This window comes from Protopterus annectens, chromosome 4.part0 (assembly GCF_019279795.1).
Source record: "Protopterus annectens isolate FY-2018-M chromosome 4.part0, PAN1.0, whole genome shotgun sequence".
NCBI lineage: Eukaryota > Metazoa > Chordata > Ceratodontiformes > Protopteridae > Protopterus > Protopterus annectens.
In genome coordinates, this window is record NC_056733.1 from 77,174,691 (window position 1) to 77,194,196 (window position 19,506).

At 41.1% G+C, this 19,506-nt stretch overlaps 1 protein-coding gene across 2 annotated transcripts in view; it reads left to right on the forward strand.

The window, feature by feature from the left end:
• RNF157 (ring finger protein 157) overlaps positions 1-19,506 on the forward strand; it is a 1,565,029-nt gene that overhangs the window by 1,196,332 nt on the left and 349,191 nt on the right. The gene's annotated exons all lie outside the window — the stretch shown is intronic.

Below are 19,506 nucleotides of genomic sequence, written 5' to 3' on the forward strand. Positions count from 1 at the left end.
ATAACCTCAGTCAGAAGGGTGTCTGAATTACAGGCCCTAATGGCCTGCCCTCCATACACTACTTTCCACAAGGACAGGGTAACACTAAGAACTAACCCTTCCTTTAAGCCGAAAGTGGCCAGTGATCTGTCCTTAAACCAATTTATTCATCTACCCACCTTCTTACCCCTCTCCTACCAATGAAAGTGAGCGAATACTCCACTCCTTGGATATACAGAGACAGCTAAGGTTTTACCTAGACAAAACAAAATCCATAAAAAAATCCAATCAACTCTTTTGTTTCCTTCCACTGCAGGGCCCTGGGCAAGGCAGTCTCCAAACAAACTATCACATGTTGGATTAGAAAAACTATTTGCCTATGTTATTCACACCACAGCAAAAAACTCCCACAGGGAGTTAAAACTCACTCTACCAGAGCAGTGGCAGCCTCCAAAGCCTACTCAAAAGGCCTGTATACTGCATCCATACTAGAAGCAGCCACATGGTCCACCATTCACACTTTCACCAAACACTACAAGTTAGACAATGTCTCCAGAGCACGTGCAGGATTTGCCAGAGCAATTCTCCAGGGCTTTGTAGAATCAGCTTCTTCTATCTCCTGCCTTCCTTCCAACTAAGCTGTGGTACTCTCCCACACCAAGAATACTGCAACATAGGAATAGAAGGACACAGAATAGTTGCATAAAATCTTACCATAACCATAATGTCCTTCTCTTCCATGTTGCAGTATTCCTTCCCACTCACCTAACCCCCTTATCCTTTTGCTCTCACTCATTACTGATCTGTCTTGTGTCTCCTGGGGGTTATACCCTACCCTGTGACCAATTTAACCACAAAATGGCTCCTTGATCCTATGAATGACATCACTGGCTACTCTTCTTACTCCTGTCCTGCTGGGCTTTCAAGTTTTGAGGTCTGTGTGTGTGCAGACGTCGCATTTAAGGTCCCTGGTTTGTGGCCCTACATGTGGCATCCCACACAACTGCAACAGCCAAGCTGAAGCTTTTGTATAAGAGCCAATGTACAGGTTGCCTGAGGCAGAAAATCCCACACCAAGAATGCTGCAACATTGAAGAGAAAGAACATCTATAGTTATGGTAAGATTTTACACAACTACTCTTTTCTCTCAAAAGAACCCCTAAAGGATTTGACAAGTTGTTTTATTTGCATGTTAAGGCTGTGGAGGGTGCTTTTCCATTGTTGGGGCCTTGCCTTTGTTTTCTTGATCAGCAACTTTTTGCATTTATTGTAAAGTTTGTTGATGCTGGCTGTCCACCAGGGTGGCTTGTTTTACTTGGGGCTCTGGCTTTGATTCTTTCTGGTACAGCCGAATTTATACACTTATGCAAGTGATTGTAGAGGACTTAGTGTAAGCTTCGGCGTAGTTATCACTTCCAGCTTGTGGTGGGGCTTGTAATGCATTTATACCTTCACCTAGGAGGGGTACACTTTGCCTTAGTGAACTTTTTTAGTCTGAATCCACCCTTTGTGAGTTCTAGTGTTAGTGCCAGCTCAAAGGTGACTATTTTATGGTCAGATTTAACTGAGTGTCTGACAGATGTGGTAGTGCATCTGTTTGACATGTTAGTGTGGACCATATCTAGAATATTTGTTCTTCTTGTCAGGGTATGAACAATTTGATGTCCTTCATGGATGCATCTGCAGTCATAACAAATGGGTTGTCCTGTCGTCAGGCAGCCCTTCGGTCGGCCGGATTCCAAAGTCTGGGTCCGGCTTCGGCTGATGTCGCACTTCACCCGACGTCATCTCTGCTGGTCTTCGGGTATAAAGGCATCAGCCGACGCCATTTTCCTCAGTCTTTCTTGCCGCGTGGCGCCCGAAGCAGAAGCTGTTCGCAAGTGCCGGTCGGTCAGATCCAGAGATTACTACTACCGAATACTACTTCGAAGACTTCTAAAAGCTAAGTACCCCGTTGGGGACTCTTTCTTGCCTCAGCCGATGTCAGAAAAAGTCAATAACTGTTTAACTTGTGGGAAACAAATACCTCATAAAGATTTCCACTCTTACTGCCTGCCTTGCTTAGGCCCAGACCACGACGTAGCAGCCTGTTCGGCCTGTGCTTCCTTCAACCGACGAACGCTTAGGCGTCGGTCGGAGTTTGCTGAACAGTTTTTCGGCTCAGATTTTGCGTACATTATGCCGTCGGATCCTCCGACTACCCAAATTGTTAAAAAACACAAAGAAAAAGACCGACACTCGCGGTCCGCGGTTTCGGCCGAAACCACGGTTAAGCAAGCCGCGAGTGTCTCTGTTTCGGCCGAAACCGAGAAAACCGGTCAATCTACAGCCGAATCCATGACTACTACTGAGGCTCCTGCTACCTTAGTTGAATCGGCCTCAGAAATTTTGCCTACAATTGTGGTTCCTAGTGATTTATCAGACACCATCCCTTTGGATGTCTCTACCCCAGCACGTGGTGCTGCTAGGCCTCCTGCAGCCATGTCTATTAAGGCCTTTGCCAGGGCTAAAGCAGCCAAATCTGTTAAATCAGTGCCTGTTAAGCCCCCCTCACACAGGCCCACTTCAAGTTCACAAATGCTTACTCTGGCAGAGGATTTAATATCCTTAATTAGGGGATCCCAATCTCACCCAGACAGGGCCTCTCAGCCCCCAGAAAAGAGACCTAGAGCAAAGCCCCCCGAGCCAGTGTCCTCTGATGATTCTACGGATGACTCAGACATTACAGACCAGCCAGAGGCTCCTTTTTCTACTTATGAAGATTCCGATGCTGAAGAATCCATTCCAGCTGCCTCTCCACCAGAGGAATTTTCCTTTGGGGAAACCTTACATGCCATGAGAGAACAATTCCAATGGCAGGGACAAGATTTCTCAGATTCCAGAAAAAGGCTTAGGACTTTTCTGCACTTACCACAACATAGGCCCTTAGCTATACCTCCTGTACTGCCTGTTGTGGATGATGCATTTAATGATGTTTGCACTGCTCCTGATTCTTTACCTCCAGCCCCTGCCAAACCAGATAGATTTTACAGGGTGCCAGACACTCATCACCACCTATACAAGGCCCCACTTGCAGATCCTGAAACTATATCCCAGGGGCCTAAGGCAGTAGCCTCGACCTCCGCAAAAAACCCTATTCCTTCTGAAAGGGAATCCAGGTCCTTAGAGATGGGAAAAAAGTTTACACCTTTGCTACTCTCTCAGCTAGAGCTTTAAACTGTCAGTTTCATATGATCCAATACCAAGAGTTTATGCTTGATCAGTTAACTAAAAAGCTGTCCTCTGATGACGCCTTAGATAAGAAATATGTATTAGAAATGGTGAATAACATCCAACAGGTTAGTAACCATTCTTTAAAATGTGGCTATGATGCACTGGAGGCTTCATTTAGATCAGCCATGACTGGCACAGTGATAAGAAGGCATGCATGGTTGAAAGAACAGGTCTTACCGGATCATGTTAAAGCAAAGCTGTTAGATGCTCCTATGGATAAGGCCAGTCTATTTGGTACACCTGCTCAGCAAGTAATGAAGAAAATGGAAGAGAAGGCAAAATCTGTACAAACAGTTAAAGATTTCTTACAGGTTCAGCCCCCAAGGTTTAGCAGGAACTGGCCTGCCAAAAATTGGTCCTTTCCAGACTCCTCAAAATCCCAAAGAGGCAGGAATAGACGCCTAGAGGCAGAAATCAATCCAGAGGAGGTGCCTACAGAGGACTGACAGTGGCAAGGCAATAACCGAGGCACAGACACAACCACTGCCACTGCAACAGGACAATCACAGTGACTTGGCTCTGACATCGCCTACCAGGGAGCAAATAGCAGCACCTTTAGGTGGAAAGTTAGCCTTATTTTCGAAAAATTGGCACTATATCACAAAAGACAAGTGGATTTTGCAAACCATAGACCAAGGCTACAGGTTCCACTTCCACACCTTACCAGTAAAAAGAGGAATGCCAAACCTACCTCCAAATCAAAAAACAGAAGCTCTACAGCAGATAGCGGAATTAGCAAAGATGAGAGCTGTGGAAAGAGTACCAATAACAGAACAGGGCAAAGGATTCTACTCCAGACTCTTCCTAGTACCAAGAAAAGAGAAAAGTTGGAGACCTATTCTCGACCTGTCCGTCTTAAACACATACATCATTGTCCCAAAATTCAAAATGCTGACCCTACAGCAACTTCTTCCCATGCTGGGCAAGGAGTGTTGGCTGGTAACTCTAGATCTCAAGGAGGCATACCTGCACATCCCCATACGACCAAATTGCAGAAGATACCTCAGATTTCTTGCAGGATCAGAGCATTATCAATTCTCAGCATTGCCCTTTGGCTTATCTACTGCGCCCAGAGTATTCACAAAATGCCTGGCATCAGTAATCGCTCACTGCAGACTACAGGGAATCCAAATTTATCCATACCTGGACGACTGCCTGTTACAAGCGGACAACAAAAGCAAGCTGACAACAGATTTACAAAGGGTCATTTGCTTACTACAAGCCCTGGGATACACAGTCAATTTACAAAAGTCAAGGCTGATACCATCCCAAACAAGAACATTCTTGGGTGCGGAATTGGACACAGTAAAACAAATGGCATTCCTAACTGCAGAAAAACAAAAGAACTTCCTCTTTACTTCTTGGCATTAACAAAGCAGAACAAACTAACAGCAAGAAAAGTTCTGCAGGCCTTGGGCTTCATGGCATCATGCATAATCTTGGTCCCACATGCCAGACTGCATATGAGAAAGCTACAGTGGTACCTAAAGAATTTATGGTCTCAACACAGGCACAGCTTAGAAACCGAAATCCCACTAATCCCATGCCTAAAACAGGAGTTCCTATGGTGGGCTCAAGCATGCCAGTCAAACCCAGGCTTACCCTTCCACAACTTTCAAGCAAGCCAAACCATCACAACGGACGCCTCAGACCTAGGTTGGGGCGACATGTTGCACAAATGCATACAAGGATTGTGGACTCAAGACCAGCTGCACCTGCACATAAACCAAAAAGAAATGCTGGCAGTAAAACTAGCAATCCAGAAATTCAGACCATTCCTCAAAGAAGGCCATTTAATGATAAGGACAGACAACACCACAGTCATGTGGTACATCAACAAACAGGGAGGCACTCATTCATACCCGTATGCAGAATGACTCTGGACCTTTGGAATCTGGCTCTGAGCTACAACATCCAGTTACAGGCAATATTTGTGCCGGGAAAAGAGAACACCCTAGCAGACATGTTAAGCAGAACCACCTCGGATGCTCACGAATGGATGCTACACCCGGACATCTTCAAGGCCATCACAAAGAAATGGGGAATGCCACAAATAGACCTATTCGCTTCCCCACTCAATCACCAGCTCAAAAAATTCTGCACAAGGACATACCACCCACTTGCATGGAAGGTGGACTCTATCCTTCAGTTGGAAAGGCCTGACAGCATATGCATTTCCACCTCTTCCCTTGATGCACAAGGTACTACTGAAAATCAAAGAGGAACGTCCAAGGATAATCCTGATAGCTCTGAATTGGCCAAGACAACACTGGTACCCATTGCTGAGGAGCATCTCTCGGGGGAGAATCTGGTCAATACCCCTGATGCCTTTGATGTTAACTCAGAACAACTACAACATCATGCATCCAAACCTAAAAACCTTGCAACTGACTGCCTGGAACATCACATAGCAGCAACTAACCCAGACCTATCCCAAAGGGTTAAAGACATTATCCTTGAAGCCCGCAGACCTTCAACAAGAAGGAACTATGCAGGAAAATGGAAAAGGTTTGTCATTTGGAGTACTGAAAGAGGAAAAGATGTGTCTAACATAGATATTGCTAACATCCTGGAGTACTTGGCAGAGCTTCTACATACAGGCCTGTCCTATTCCTCCATCAAGATACATGCATCAGCTATTTCAGCAGAATACAGCTTCGATCCACCTGTCTTTTCGCATCCTCTACTCAGGCAGTTCCTCAGAGGGATCAAGAATGTAAAACCTCCTAGGAAACCACCATTACCAGCATGGGACTTGAACTTTGTGCTAGAAAAGTTGACACTCCCTCCGTTTGAACCAGCAGCAACAGCAGATCTGCAACACCTATCATGGAAAACTGCTTTCCTACTGGCAATTACTTCAGCAAGGAGGGTTTCGAAACTACAGGCCTTAATGGCAGTGCAACCCTTCCTAATCTTCCATCAAGATAGGGTGTCCATGAGAACTAATCCTACATTTATGCCTAAGGTGGTATCCAGAGTGTCTTTAAACCAGGCAATCCACCTACCTACCTTCTTTCCCAATCCACAGAACAGGGGGGAAAGACTGCTGCATACCTTGGATGTACATAGGCAGTTACGCTACTACCTGGACAGAACCAAAGGTAACAGAAAAACTGACCAGCTTTTAGTAGCCTATGCAACAGGAAGGGAAGGAAAAGCAATTTCCAAACAGACAATCTCCAAATGGATAGGAAATTGCATAAGATTCTGTTACTCCTACCATGGAAAACCAATTCCACAGAACATAAGACCTTATTCTACAAGGGCTACAGCCACTACCACAGCTTTCTTACGAGGAGTGGCAACCAAGGACATTATTGAGGCGGCTACTTGGACCTCCGTGCATACATTTGCCAAGCATTATAATTTACCTCTATACTCTAGATCCCGAGCAGGGTTTGCCACTGCTGTACTGCAAGGGATCCTAACTACACCATAATTTTTCTTCCTCCACCCCTAGTTTGGCTATGGTATTCTACCCATTTGTTATGACTGCAGATGCATCCATGAAGGACATAGTACAGTTTTGTACCTACCATAAATGTAGATGTCCGAACTGGATAGCATCTGCAGTCAGGATTACCCACCCTCCTTCCCCTCTGTGGTACTCCTAGGGTATTTACCCTCCTAATAGCTAGCTGGGGGGGAGTCTCTTATGGTGTATTTGTTTGTATATATGTACATACATGCTTATTTTTTGTGTTTGCCTTCTACTTTTTTTTTGGAAACATTGGCATTTATCCAAATTTAGCTTTCCAAGAGGGCAACTGGCATCTGGGGCAAGAAACACTGAGGAAAATGGCGTCGGCTGATGCCTTTATACCCGAAGACCAGCAGAGATGACGTCGGGTGAAGTGCGACATCAGCCAAAGCCGGACCCAGACTTTGGAATCCGGCCGACCGAAGGGCTGCCTGACGACAGGACAACCCATTCGTTATGACTGCAGATGCTATCCAGTTCGGACATCTACATTTATGGTAGGTACAAAACTGTACTTTCCAGGGCATTTGAATTAAAGTCAAGGAATTTTTCCACTAGCGAGTTGGGGCTAGCATAGGTTTCTCAGTTAATGGTAGGGTAATTGCAACCCCCAATAACCAGAGTGTTCGGTAAATTTGGATAGTCTTTAATTTGGTCAAGTAGGCTTCGTGGATATCGTGACCCATGAAGGGGGATCTATAACTAACTCTGACTTGAATGGGGGTCTTACACGATGTAAACTGGACTTGGAAGTAACTCCGTGGAGTTGTCCAGTCTAACTAGACAGGAGGTGAATTTATATCCAGTATAGATAGAAACACCACGTTCATTGGTTTTCACATGTTCATTTTGTGGTCTAAATGTGTGGAAGTGGATTGTAGCCTTGCAAGGCCAGGATACTTTCTGAGACCTTGAACCAGGTTTTTGTGAGTGCACAAACATTTACATCTTCGAGTGATCGAAATGCTTCTAGGGAGTGCAATTTTTGGTTTAAGTTCCTTGTGTTTGGCAGCATGACCCTTATTTTGTTCTGATTGGCTAATTTCACATCGGTAATGTTTTTAAGACCTTGCCAAAAAAAAAAAAAAAAAAAAAAAACAAACACTATGGGGAGGTAAGAGCCTTTGCCAGCAGCTAAAAGCCTAGAGGTGCCAGGTGCAAACCGTCTCTAGCAAAGCAGCTAAGTTTGTTGACCATGGCTTCTCAGGCTGACAGGAACTGGAACCTCTTTGAATGACCAAAAACTAAACCAATTATTGAAATCCCATAATTTTTTGTTTATACTGTGGCATCGTTCTAGGTGAGGATAGTTTGCTCAAGGCTATACCTACCTAGGACATATACTCAGAGAGCTCAGTCATGTCTCTCTTCATATAGTCTGTTGAGGTATATCTCAGGTCGTTCACACCAACATGATCTGTGACCGAGTCATAATGGTACTTGTTGCTGAGAGATCTGAGGACATGCGTGATCTGATGAATCCTGGCACTTGACAGGCAGCTGACTGTGATTTTCTCTTTGTCCAGCCTGGTGAGTGGGACATCCTTATGTCTTACTATTGATTCTCCACTGACTAGAAAATTTGTTTTTGGAGTGTGTTGCCTTACGAGCTTGGTGGGTGAGAGACTGGTGTTGCTATGTTTTGTGGGTGCTGTGGGGATTGTATTAGTTGTAGCAGTCTTCTGTTTTGGGGGTCTCTGGTGTTTAGGTAAGTTTTTTGAGAGAACCTCTGTGTATGTAGATTTTTATGTTTGATGTGTACTGTGTGCATGAGAGTAACTAAAATATACCTGATTCTGTACACTCAACTCCCGTATGATAAATGTCCTGCCCCCTTTACTGCCCCCTTTACTTTCTCCTGTTCTTTCCAAGCACTATATTCTCAGTTATTGGTCCAAAGTCTCCTCCTTGTCTTTTACCGATTCCTTTTTTCCTTCTACCTATCCTAAAACATTCCGTCTCCCCTCTTAATACAAATCTTGCACTTCCTCCTTTTCTCTCTTTCTACCAAGTTCAATTCTAAATGTTTCATAGTTCTTTACATGGTGCAGATATTAACGATACTGTTTAAATTTTGTATATTTGTTGATTACTTGTATACCTCTTCTTATGTTCCTTATGAAATGTTATCATTTTTTCTGGAGGTTTTCTTCCCGGGCCTCTGCTGTAAAGGGGTAATTTTCTGCAGTGTCAAACTATCCTGGTAAACAAACACAATAAATAAATAATCTTGAACAAAGGTAAACCACAGCGTTAGCAGGAACCAATCACCAAATGAAAAAATCCAAAGGGATATGATGTAAAAACTCCAGCTTTAATCCAAAATAGACAGGAAAACAGACAGGATGAGCGCTTTCGCTATGTAGCTTCTTCAGATCCAACACATACTCAATAAAAGTCTCTGTAATATATACTTCTCTGAGTGCACTAATTAAGTACTTAAGCAATCTATTAATTACAGCTTTTAAAGAGACATTGCATAAAATCATCAAATATATATATATACTAATTCAAGCACTTGTAAACACACAAAACATTGCTTAAAGCATGCTTAATAAAATGTGCTAAATAAAAATAGACAGTATGAACATATAAAAACTCATATTATTTAATATTTCTCCTTTGTCTCAATTTTGGTTTAATTGAAGCTCTTTCATTCAGCCCATGGTCTTTATCAGCTTTCAACAGAATAATCCATTCTGTTTCTTTTGCTTCAGTATAGGTTTTTATATCACCTCCCCTTGGATTAGGGACTATTACTTCCAATACTTTGAATAAAAATGTGTGCTCAGAATCATGAGTTATAAAGTGCTTGGCCAGTGCATTATGTAGAGTGCCCTTTTTCATATGATACACATGCTTTAATTTTAATCTACCTTAAATTTTTCTAAACTGGCTACATTTTCTGTAAATATTAAATTGTTGTCCTATATTGTATCTTTCTTAACAGATGTTTTCACATTGTCTAATTTGGTATAATTATTTAAACTGTTGATGTTTTTGTATTATTTTTGAAGATTATCAAATTTTTGTTCTGAAAATGTTTTTGTAACCCTTTGGAGCTTTTCCCTCTGGGTCTTCGCAGGAAATGGGCACCTACCCTTTTGGACTGTCCTGACAGTCAAACAACAGTAAATAAACATTAGAGTTCAGGCAGCAGAAGCTGAGTTCTGATGCACATGATGTATGTAGTTTTCTTTTTGAGTGAATCACTGCTGACAGGTACTTATAAGCAACTGACCAGAGCAAACCTAGCAAACTTTAAGTTGCATTCCTGAGCTGTTAGTGACAGTTTTGCTGTAAGATACTTACCCAATAGGTAGTGGTCAGTGTGTCCATTGGCTAGATGCCTGTGTTCACTGTCTTTCATTTTTTTCTGTTCATCTAGTTTTACTATGTAGTGTTAGTCTGCTGCATTTTGTGCCATTTTTCCTATATTAAGAAATTAGTTGAATGGGGTATATTCCAGCAGGTAAATGGAGGAAAGTTTTTGTTTTGTGCTTTGTCTGACAAGAAAACTGCTTATTCTTTGGATTTCCCTCAAGCCTTGTTACCTTTTCAGGTTTTTATGTAGTGCTTAGAATGTTGCTGTCTTTTCGTATGGACTTGTTGCCCATTTGTGTTGACTTTCCCAATAAAGGTGCTGCTGTAGCTTTGTTATTGACTGACGTCACGGCGTGCAGTCACAGTACTTCTGATTTCATATGGGTTGAATTTCAAATGTTTCAGGCTAACTTTAAGTGTGGAAGCAATCTTACAAGACAGAAAATTAACCCTTATTTTTCTTGCACTCTTATTTAACCTGCTGCTTAAACATCCGTGAATTTAAGGATAGAAGGTAGTATAACTTGTCCTCAATATGAAGAAGTATGAAAACTCGGATTAACGTTGTTGCTGTAGTGTTCTTCCAGCATTACCGCACTGCCCCTTTTCATAAATTTGGTGCCTCTTGATTTATCCATTCTTTTTTTCATGCCTGCTTGCTTCTTTCTCCAAAGCCTACATCAAGTCTACTGTATCTTCCTTTTTTTTTTTTTTTTTTTTTTTTAAAGATGCCAATAACTTATTTTCAGGTAAAAGAAAAGTAAGCACTTACCCTTGTCTCGGGATTGCCACTGGACCAGTGAGGAGTCTCTGGATAATCGGGTGCCTGGTCTTCCTGAAGAGCAGTTGTTTCTCCTTTCAGCTAGGAAGCCACCATGATGGTGATTTCTTTAATTTTTTTTTTGTTTGCTTGTTTTTCTTTGTTGACTGGGTTAGTCTCACAAGGCTAATAGCTTCTTTTCAGGAGAGAACTACAGTGGTATTTATAGTACTAGGGGAGATTTGGCTAGCGCATCGGAAAACTTTCCCTACTCACTTTCACTAGGTGCTGCAAGATTTTTTTACCAACTCAGGCTGATAAGGCCTTGGTTTAACATGTCATTCAAAGGATGACGCACACAGGACTGCAGCAGTCCCCTTATACTGCACTGCATGATCATTCATCCATCTACCTGAAGTGCGAATAGGACTCGAAGCTTTTTTCACCTCTTGCTCCAGTGATACTTTAGCACACAAGCATCCAAATGCAGTAAAACAAGTAACACATTAACAGCTGAACAGGAAAGGAAAACATGGTCACTCATATGAAAATTGAACACAGGAGACTGTGCATTCGGTGTGGTTGTCATTGCCAGTAGAGCACTATAGAGCCTCATGACAGTTAAGTATCCAGTCTTCCCAAAGAGCAGTTTTCTCTTTTTAACTAGAAACTCACCATGACTGCATTTTGTTTATACTTATAAGCATATCCTAATGCAGTACAAGCTAGTAACCTAGTAGTGTGTTAACAACTGAACTAAAAAGGAAACCCCTTACCTTTGTTTGGGGACTGAATCCGGGACCCTCCACATTCCATGCCATTGTTACTGCTGTTGAACTAACAAAATGTCCACTGGACAGGTGCCCATTCTCCAAAAGAGATGTTATTTCTCCTTTCCTTTAGGGAAATGACTGTGACAGTGATTCATTAAGACACAGGCATCCAAATGCAGTAAAAAAAACAATAACCTAGTATTGTGTTAAAAACTGAACAAGAAAGGGAGGTACTGAACCTTGTTAAAAAAAAACTGTCATTGCGGTTTCCTAACTGAAAGGGGAAAAAAACAACTGCTCTTGGTGGAGACTATGTACGCAACTGTCCAGAGACTCCTTGGTCCAGTAGCAATGCTAACCCCATGGAATGCGGGGATCCTGAGTTCAGTTCCCTGGTAATGCATCTTCTGTAGCTTAAATGATTTCTCAGCTCTTACAGTTTCTTCACTGTTGTAACTTTATTATAATTTCATTTCTGTTGCTGCCTATTCCCACCAAGGCTGCTTCGACCCTAATTTCCCAACTTTTGTTATTTCCTTTCTTCCCTTTACTTCACACAGTCAGTTACAGCATAGTTTTCAAGTAAAGCATCTTTAACAGTTACTACTAATCTTGGGTTTCATACTGCATTTAGTTTCACAGGGTTGATAATATTGCCAAGTGTTGTGTCGTATTTGCTTGAACTGAGCCACCTTTTCAGTTTGACTTTTTACACATGTAGAGAGATGTTAACTGTGCTATTTATATGGATGACAAATGTTTTACAGTTTCGTACAATGAATTTGGATAAGATATCTGACTTTCTGAAATGTGAAAAATGTGCAGATAAAGTCCAACATGACTCGCATGTTGGTTGCCTAGGGCCAGAGCATTTAAAGGCAGAATGTAGTATTTCTGTAGGTTTAGCTGTTGGGTTTTACTAGACAGAAAGAACAAATTGATACAGATGTGCCTTCTTAAGGTCAAAGCCTCTTAACAGGGTAAGGTATATGAACAACAAAATGAGGAAAAGGTTAGAGGAGGGTAGTGGGTACATTATAGATATTCCTTCAACATAACTCCCTTGGTTACAGTCTTCTGCTCTGTGACCCAGGACCTTCCAGGCACCATTAGTTCTGACAGCTGTGTGTGATACTGCCATACCTGACCATTCAGGGCTGTCTGACTCAATTTCAAGGAAAATACAGGACAGCTTTACCTGAGAGCAAGAATTGTCTTTAAGTATCTACACTCAAGGCCAGCTTCCACACTTTCCATTAGGTCCTCTTGGTGTGTGTACAGCCTGTCTATACCCATAAACTGGGGAAAAAAATGACAACCTTTCCAAAGGCCCAGCTGGAGCTTGGTGTCATGTCAGCCACCTGTTTCTAGCACAGCCAGGGACAAAGCCTGACCCTCCACTTTGTGGGCTCCGCCCCAGACTATAGTTTGGTACTGGGAGTATCATGGCCTCATGTGAAGCCTGTGCCATTACCATTGAGACTTTCAGTAAGTATTTCCACTAAGTCAAAGTTCTTGGCACTGGTAAAATCTGGTGCTGAGGTTCACTAGGCCTAAGATTGTCATTGCTGATGCTTTCATACAGAGTGTTACTCACTCCATCTGTAACTGTTTTCCAACACTGTCATCATTTGACTGCTCAGTGTAGAAGTGCAGTTTGTCAATGTGGGACCTGAGCCCAGTGATGATGGCTGTCAGTGTAGCAGCATCGGTGTTAATCTTGGTGAAAAAAAATCAAACTATGGCCTCTGACACCTTTGATGTTTGTTGTTTCACTGCTTACTGCCAAGACCGGAGACTTTGCTCCAAGGAAACCTTTGAGGTTTTCAGCCATGGAGCAGACTTCTACCATTGTAGCTGCACATGCACATACCAGTCAGATGTACACTTTCAGCCATTTGTTTTTCTACCAGCAAGACCAGGTATTAGAAGGCCCCTTTAAGACCCAGAGGGTCTGGTGTGGGTCTTTCTGGAATATGCAGACGTTTCCCTTCCAAGTTCTCTAAGGAAGAGGACAAGTATGAGGAAACATTTAAACTTACCTTTGTAGTCCCCTTCGTCAGTCACTGCCCTTAGTGAAGAAAGCCCTCCCTACAGTTCTTCTCCAGAAAATCCAAAGTTAACTAACGTTCTAGAGATGATGTAGCAGAATGAGATCCTGGCCCATTGATAGCACTTCACTTGAGGAAGAGAACCTTCAAAAGGCCTTCAGACATGTACCCCCATGACAGCTTAGCTGGACCCACCTCCATATAGAATGGGAGCCCTTATTTGTCCATGGGCTTGGAAAAAGCCAGACATTGTGGCACCAATACCAAGGAAATCTGAAAGTTTTTAGGCCTCTTGTAGACAGACCACATTGGAGCAAGGAACCCCTTGTTGACCCTTATATCAGTTGCATTAAGAGATGATCTCTGGAGAATACCCAGGTGACTCATTCCATCCCGCATCCCCAGTAAGGAGTCTAAGATCATGAATCACCTGTGGGGGAGTTCATATATATATTATTATGTACTTTAACAGAGGTATGAATAAAATTGCCATGGTCTTCATGAGGTTCTTGTATAATACTGCAGCTGGATTAGTCAGGACAGAGAGATCAGGCATCCGCCCCCATGATGGCTGCTCCCTTGCTAAAGATATGGGACAGTGTACAACAGCCTGAGCAGGAAGGCAAGATGATCACCACTGTTAGGATTAAATTCTCAGCCTTCAAAGTTCTTTTGCCTGAAACCAAAAAGTAGCAAAGAATATCTGGTGTAGAGTATCCCAGCAGACTCAGTATGGGTTAGCATGGTGAGTTGTCTAACTTCCACAGACCTAGATGTAGCTGGTAGTCCATAAAACTAGGGAATCCATGGTCCATCCTCAGGAACAGGCAGAACTCCTGAGGTACTGCCTGACTGTCCTTTCTGGCAGCAGTTGGAGTTGCATTTCCTCATTCTGAAGTGTAGCTGGCCTTAATGAAGGACAGTTGGGTCAAGGAAATATCACAGATTATCAGATTCCTTTTTCAAACGCCCTGCTGCCATAATCTCTTCCTTTACTGGACATTCCACTCTGGGGTAAAAAAAAAAAAAAAAGACAACTACAATTCAGGAGGTTACCGATCTCCTTGAAAAAAGAGCAGGCCAAGAGGTCCCACAGACCTTATTCTGGATACTCACTATGCAGTCCATCCAAGTTCTTTGCATACATTTATTAAGCACATGAGAAATGAGCGACGGGGGGTTTCACCCCCCCGTACCACTTTACATATGTGTTCTACCACAAACCCTGCCACTGCCTCAACCCCAAACTTCTGCATTGCTGTTTGTTTTTCTAACAAATATTTGTTAACAGGTCAGTGTGAAACCAGTGAATGTAGCAAGTAAAAAAAAGTACATTGGTGAGAATTGGTATAAAAGATGAAACTGTAATGAACCGGTGAGACCTGTAAGATAACATTGTGTGCAGCCATTATGGCCTACTGTAAAGCATTTGTTCACTGATACATTTAGGCAATGCAAAGCATACTGATGTGACTTTTAATATCAAGAGCTGGTGTGCTGATTTATTGAGCATTTTTTGTCTAATGCTAAAAAGTGGCCTTGGAGGAAGTATGTTGTTAATGACTTGTTGCAGGTTTGAAAGCAAGTTTTTCTATAGTTTTAGACAGGTAATACGAAAGGGAAGCTGAATAGTATTTGAAAGAGAGAATCTTGCTGAGTTGAATTATATAACTGTTTATCTTAATATGCTAATATCTAAACCAAACTACAGGGAACGTCATCCTTATTCACCATAAGTATAATGGGATAATCAAAAATAAACCCTGTGGTTGAACTCCCAAATAAATGATTCCCATCATAAGAAGGTACTTAAGGCAGCAAAGAACTTATGCATACCATTGGGAAAACTAAGATGGGATATGAACTGAAATCTACTCCAAAGAAAACCATAAAGCTTTTTTTCACTATACTAGGAATATTACAAGTAACACCCAAAAATGCACTGAGCAACATTGCCTGTTTTGATCCTATAGCCACAGCCAGTATCTTAGCTGTCAGCTTCATTTCCAGTTTCACCCTTCTGTTCATACCCCTGTTCCTAGAACCACTAAACTGCCCTTCCCCCCAAATCACTATTGACCATAACACAAGCTCAAGTCAAAACAAGAACAATAGCTCCTAGATAGCACAAAGTAAAAGATCACTGAATATCCACTTAATACTTTTTTCCTTCGCCTGTCCATAGTAGGGTATGTCATGACCTCTGAGAATGTGACAGTGGTGGTGCGCGCAGGCAGTGGACTCCACCACAGACTCCTGCAGCTATTGGCCTCACCAGCATTACATGTAAAGTCATGAAATAGGTTTTAATTATTAGTCAAGTAGTCAGGGGGGGGGGAATCAAAGAAACCCTGTACACTATTTCTGTTTTCAATCTGGTTTATGGACTTTATTTTTATCTCCTTGTTCTGAAAAATTATGATAGTCACTGACCCTGACAGTTCTGTCTATAGTGCTTATTTGGAGCTTGCTGGCATCATTGATACCTCTAGTAGTAATGGAAATTAAAACTATGTTGGCTGATATCAGACAGTAACAGTAATCAGAAGATTTCTTACTAAGATTCAAGAGAAGAGTGGTGTCAAAAGAAAGGTCAGGTTTGGTGTGGTGTTCCTCTTGTGTGTCTGTGTTTTGATGTGTGAACGTGTGGGGCTCTCCTGTGACGTCACATTTATAAAGTTTGCTATTGGTTGTAGTTTGATTTATGGCTTGGTGGGTGATGTTCTTGAAAGTCTTCAATTACACTAGTATTTTCCAAGAAGGGCTTTCTGCAACTGCTGAAATAATTAAAATTGTATGTCTTTTAATTAAATATAGTTAATTGAATGGATTCCTTGCCCCTCAAAATACTTATGTATAGTGCCCTGTTTGGAACACATGTCCTTCAAAAACTTACCCAACTAGAAAAAGCACTAAGAGGCAAAAAAACCAGGAAAAAACAAAGCAATCTTTTCTAATCAGAAAAAAGCGAAAAGGTTCATCCATCTTTCTGCATCCTCCTGGGATAGCCTTTCTGCATCTCCTCCTAGACTCCTCCAGGGGGATACTACTTGTAATCTCTAACAGAATTTCCTGCCGAGAGTAAACATGACAGCCTCACTTTGGTACTTTAACTTTTAAGAATCAAATAGAAAAGAGTAGATAACCATAGTAACCAACTGCCCACTGAAGTAACTCCATAAACTCAGCTGACCGAAACCATGCCAATGTAGAGAACATGAATAACCAGCAAAAAAAAAACAAACTGCAACTCAATGCAGACCTTTTTGAGAGAATGGTGTTGTTGCCAGAGCGTGAGTACCTATTAAGACCCCTACCTTTGCCAAACCTCCTTACCTAGATTTCCCTACCTATTACCAGCTCCCTATTGCAAGTTGATGGATGGCCCTCAACCATGTATGGTTGTGGTTGGACCCATGCAGCACTGTCTTTTAATTATAGTATTATATGTATGGTGAAGTTTTGGGTGAGATATGAAATGTGTATGAACCCAGGACTTGGGGTGGCAAGGTGGAATTAGAGTCGATGAATACCAATGGTAATATGCATCAAATACATTTTGTATTAAAATATATGAAAATTTGAATGGTCTGGTATTTTGTGTGGGTTAACAAATTTATTAAAACATTTAAAACAATATTTTTAACGGTATAACTTGAATATTTGATTAATAAAAATACAAACAGTGCAGTTAATATATGGGGATTGGGCACAGTGCAGATCTAGTACTAAGTGTAAGGGGGTGCCATAAAGTTTATCATTAATAGAAAGTAAGTAAGTTAATTAGGATAAGTATGCAAAAGGATTGTAAAGGAATTATAATTTAAATATAAGGAAGATAATTAATATTGCAGAAAAAAGTATTATGTAGAACATTGAAGTGAACATTTAAATGGGAATTAAGCAAAGGTGAAAAGCCATGCAGGTAAGTGAGAGCATGAATACAAAAATAAGTAAATGGACTGGCTTAGATGGAATAGAAGCAATACAATGATCTGAATGAAAAGGAATTATTGGATGTGATCAAGAATACGTGAAACAGTGCCAAATAGACAAAAATGAAAATGCAGGATGTAAAATCAGTACAAGAGAGAACATTTTCAGCATATAGAATTGAAAAAGAAAAGGATTAGAAATGATCAAGGAAATTAAAATGTAAGATTGGGTGCAGAAATTTGAATGCTTTTGTTCATGTAAAGTTTTTCAATAAAGAATATGAATGGAAGTTAAATTTGACTGAATAGTTAAAGATGTTAAAAAATTCAAGACAAGATGGAAAGTAAACCGCTTTAGAAATACAGAGATTGACGGTTGAAGTTAAAGATGTAGAGAAAAGTTGTTGGAATTTATTCAAGACAGTGATGTGAGTTGGGGACAAAAGTTTTAATAAGACCAAGAAGATTAGTTTTGTGTATAGAATAAGAAATAGAATAAAAGATTTAATTTTTAATGAACTAGTAAATATTTAAGGAATTATAATTTATATTTTGAATAAATAAAGCAGTTTGTAGAGTAAATTTGAAAAAAATAGATGATTTTAAATAAATACTTTATAAAAAAGGAGGTTGGGTGGTTGAGGTAGACATATCTTCCTACCTATTTCTCTGTCCATAGATGTAGTTATGCATGTGTGCGCACACAGGGAGTGCTGTACTTCGTTGAATACATTCCATTGACGTGTTTTGTGTATTTTTCATTAGATGCTTTCTATTGGAGTTTGTAGTACAAGTGAAGGAACTGAAGAAGGGGTACTCTTATAGTACAGTCTGCCAGTATTGTTATTTATTTTTGGAAGATCACTTTGTAAGTTCATTCCTTTCAATTCCATTGCAGCTGATCAGCATTGACAGTGTTTTGGAAAGACCTGGTGACAGTAAGATAAGGGAGTTTTCCTTTTGTCCATTGCTGTGCAATCTTAAGTGTTCTTAGGTTCATAGATGAGTACTAGGCTAACTGTCCTTGTGGGTCATTTTTAATCCTAGCCAATTACCCCATGTGAGAATCAAACTCTGCACCTTGTGTCCATAAGGTAAACACCTTAATTATTATGCCAAACTCCCACTCCATAAATTAGTATCAGGCTAACTATCCTTGTGAGCCATTCCAAGCCCAGCCAATTACCCCATGTGAGAATCAAATCTTGCACCTTGTGCTTATAAAGTGAACACCTTAACCACTGTGCCAGTCTCCCATCCTTAAATGAAGGTAGAAAGATTTAAACCATGCAGCCTTGCCACAGGAAGCAGCTCATTAACAAGAGGTTCAGTCCTCTCTATTAACTGCCAGAGTTAGTGCATTTATAGTCCTGGGAGTGTGAGGGGCATGGATTTGGGGGAGGGGGGCTTATCCTCCTCAAAAAACATTTGCTATGTGTTTTGTATTCTTTCATAGTTTGTAATAAGTCAATAGTTCATCTCCCACATAATTGAATCATGATGTTAATTTGCAATGATAATTCAATTTAGACCACACTTGGACACACTCACACGTGTAAATCTGTAGAGATCTGCTACAGGAAGCCTTCTGAAAGATGTTTTTGATGATTACATTAAGTGATTCTATTGGAGTTGGAAGGTCATTTAAAAATTGTGACTGCTCACGTTTTCACCAAGTTGAAATACATGTAACAAAATAACTGTAAACAAAAGCGTGTTTTCATAGAGTGGTTTGTTGCACTTACACTGGATTTGTACTGCCAGTATAGAGATGTTTCAGAAATACCTGTTAAATAATTCTGCTGTTCACAATTGTCAGGTTAAACAGCATTTTCCAAAGGAAAGTTACTCCAGATGAAATTGTGTCATGTAGATTGCAACACTATTCTGCTTTTTTGTGTTTCTACCACCATTTTGTACAGTAGTA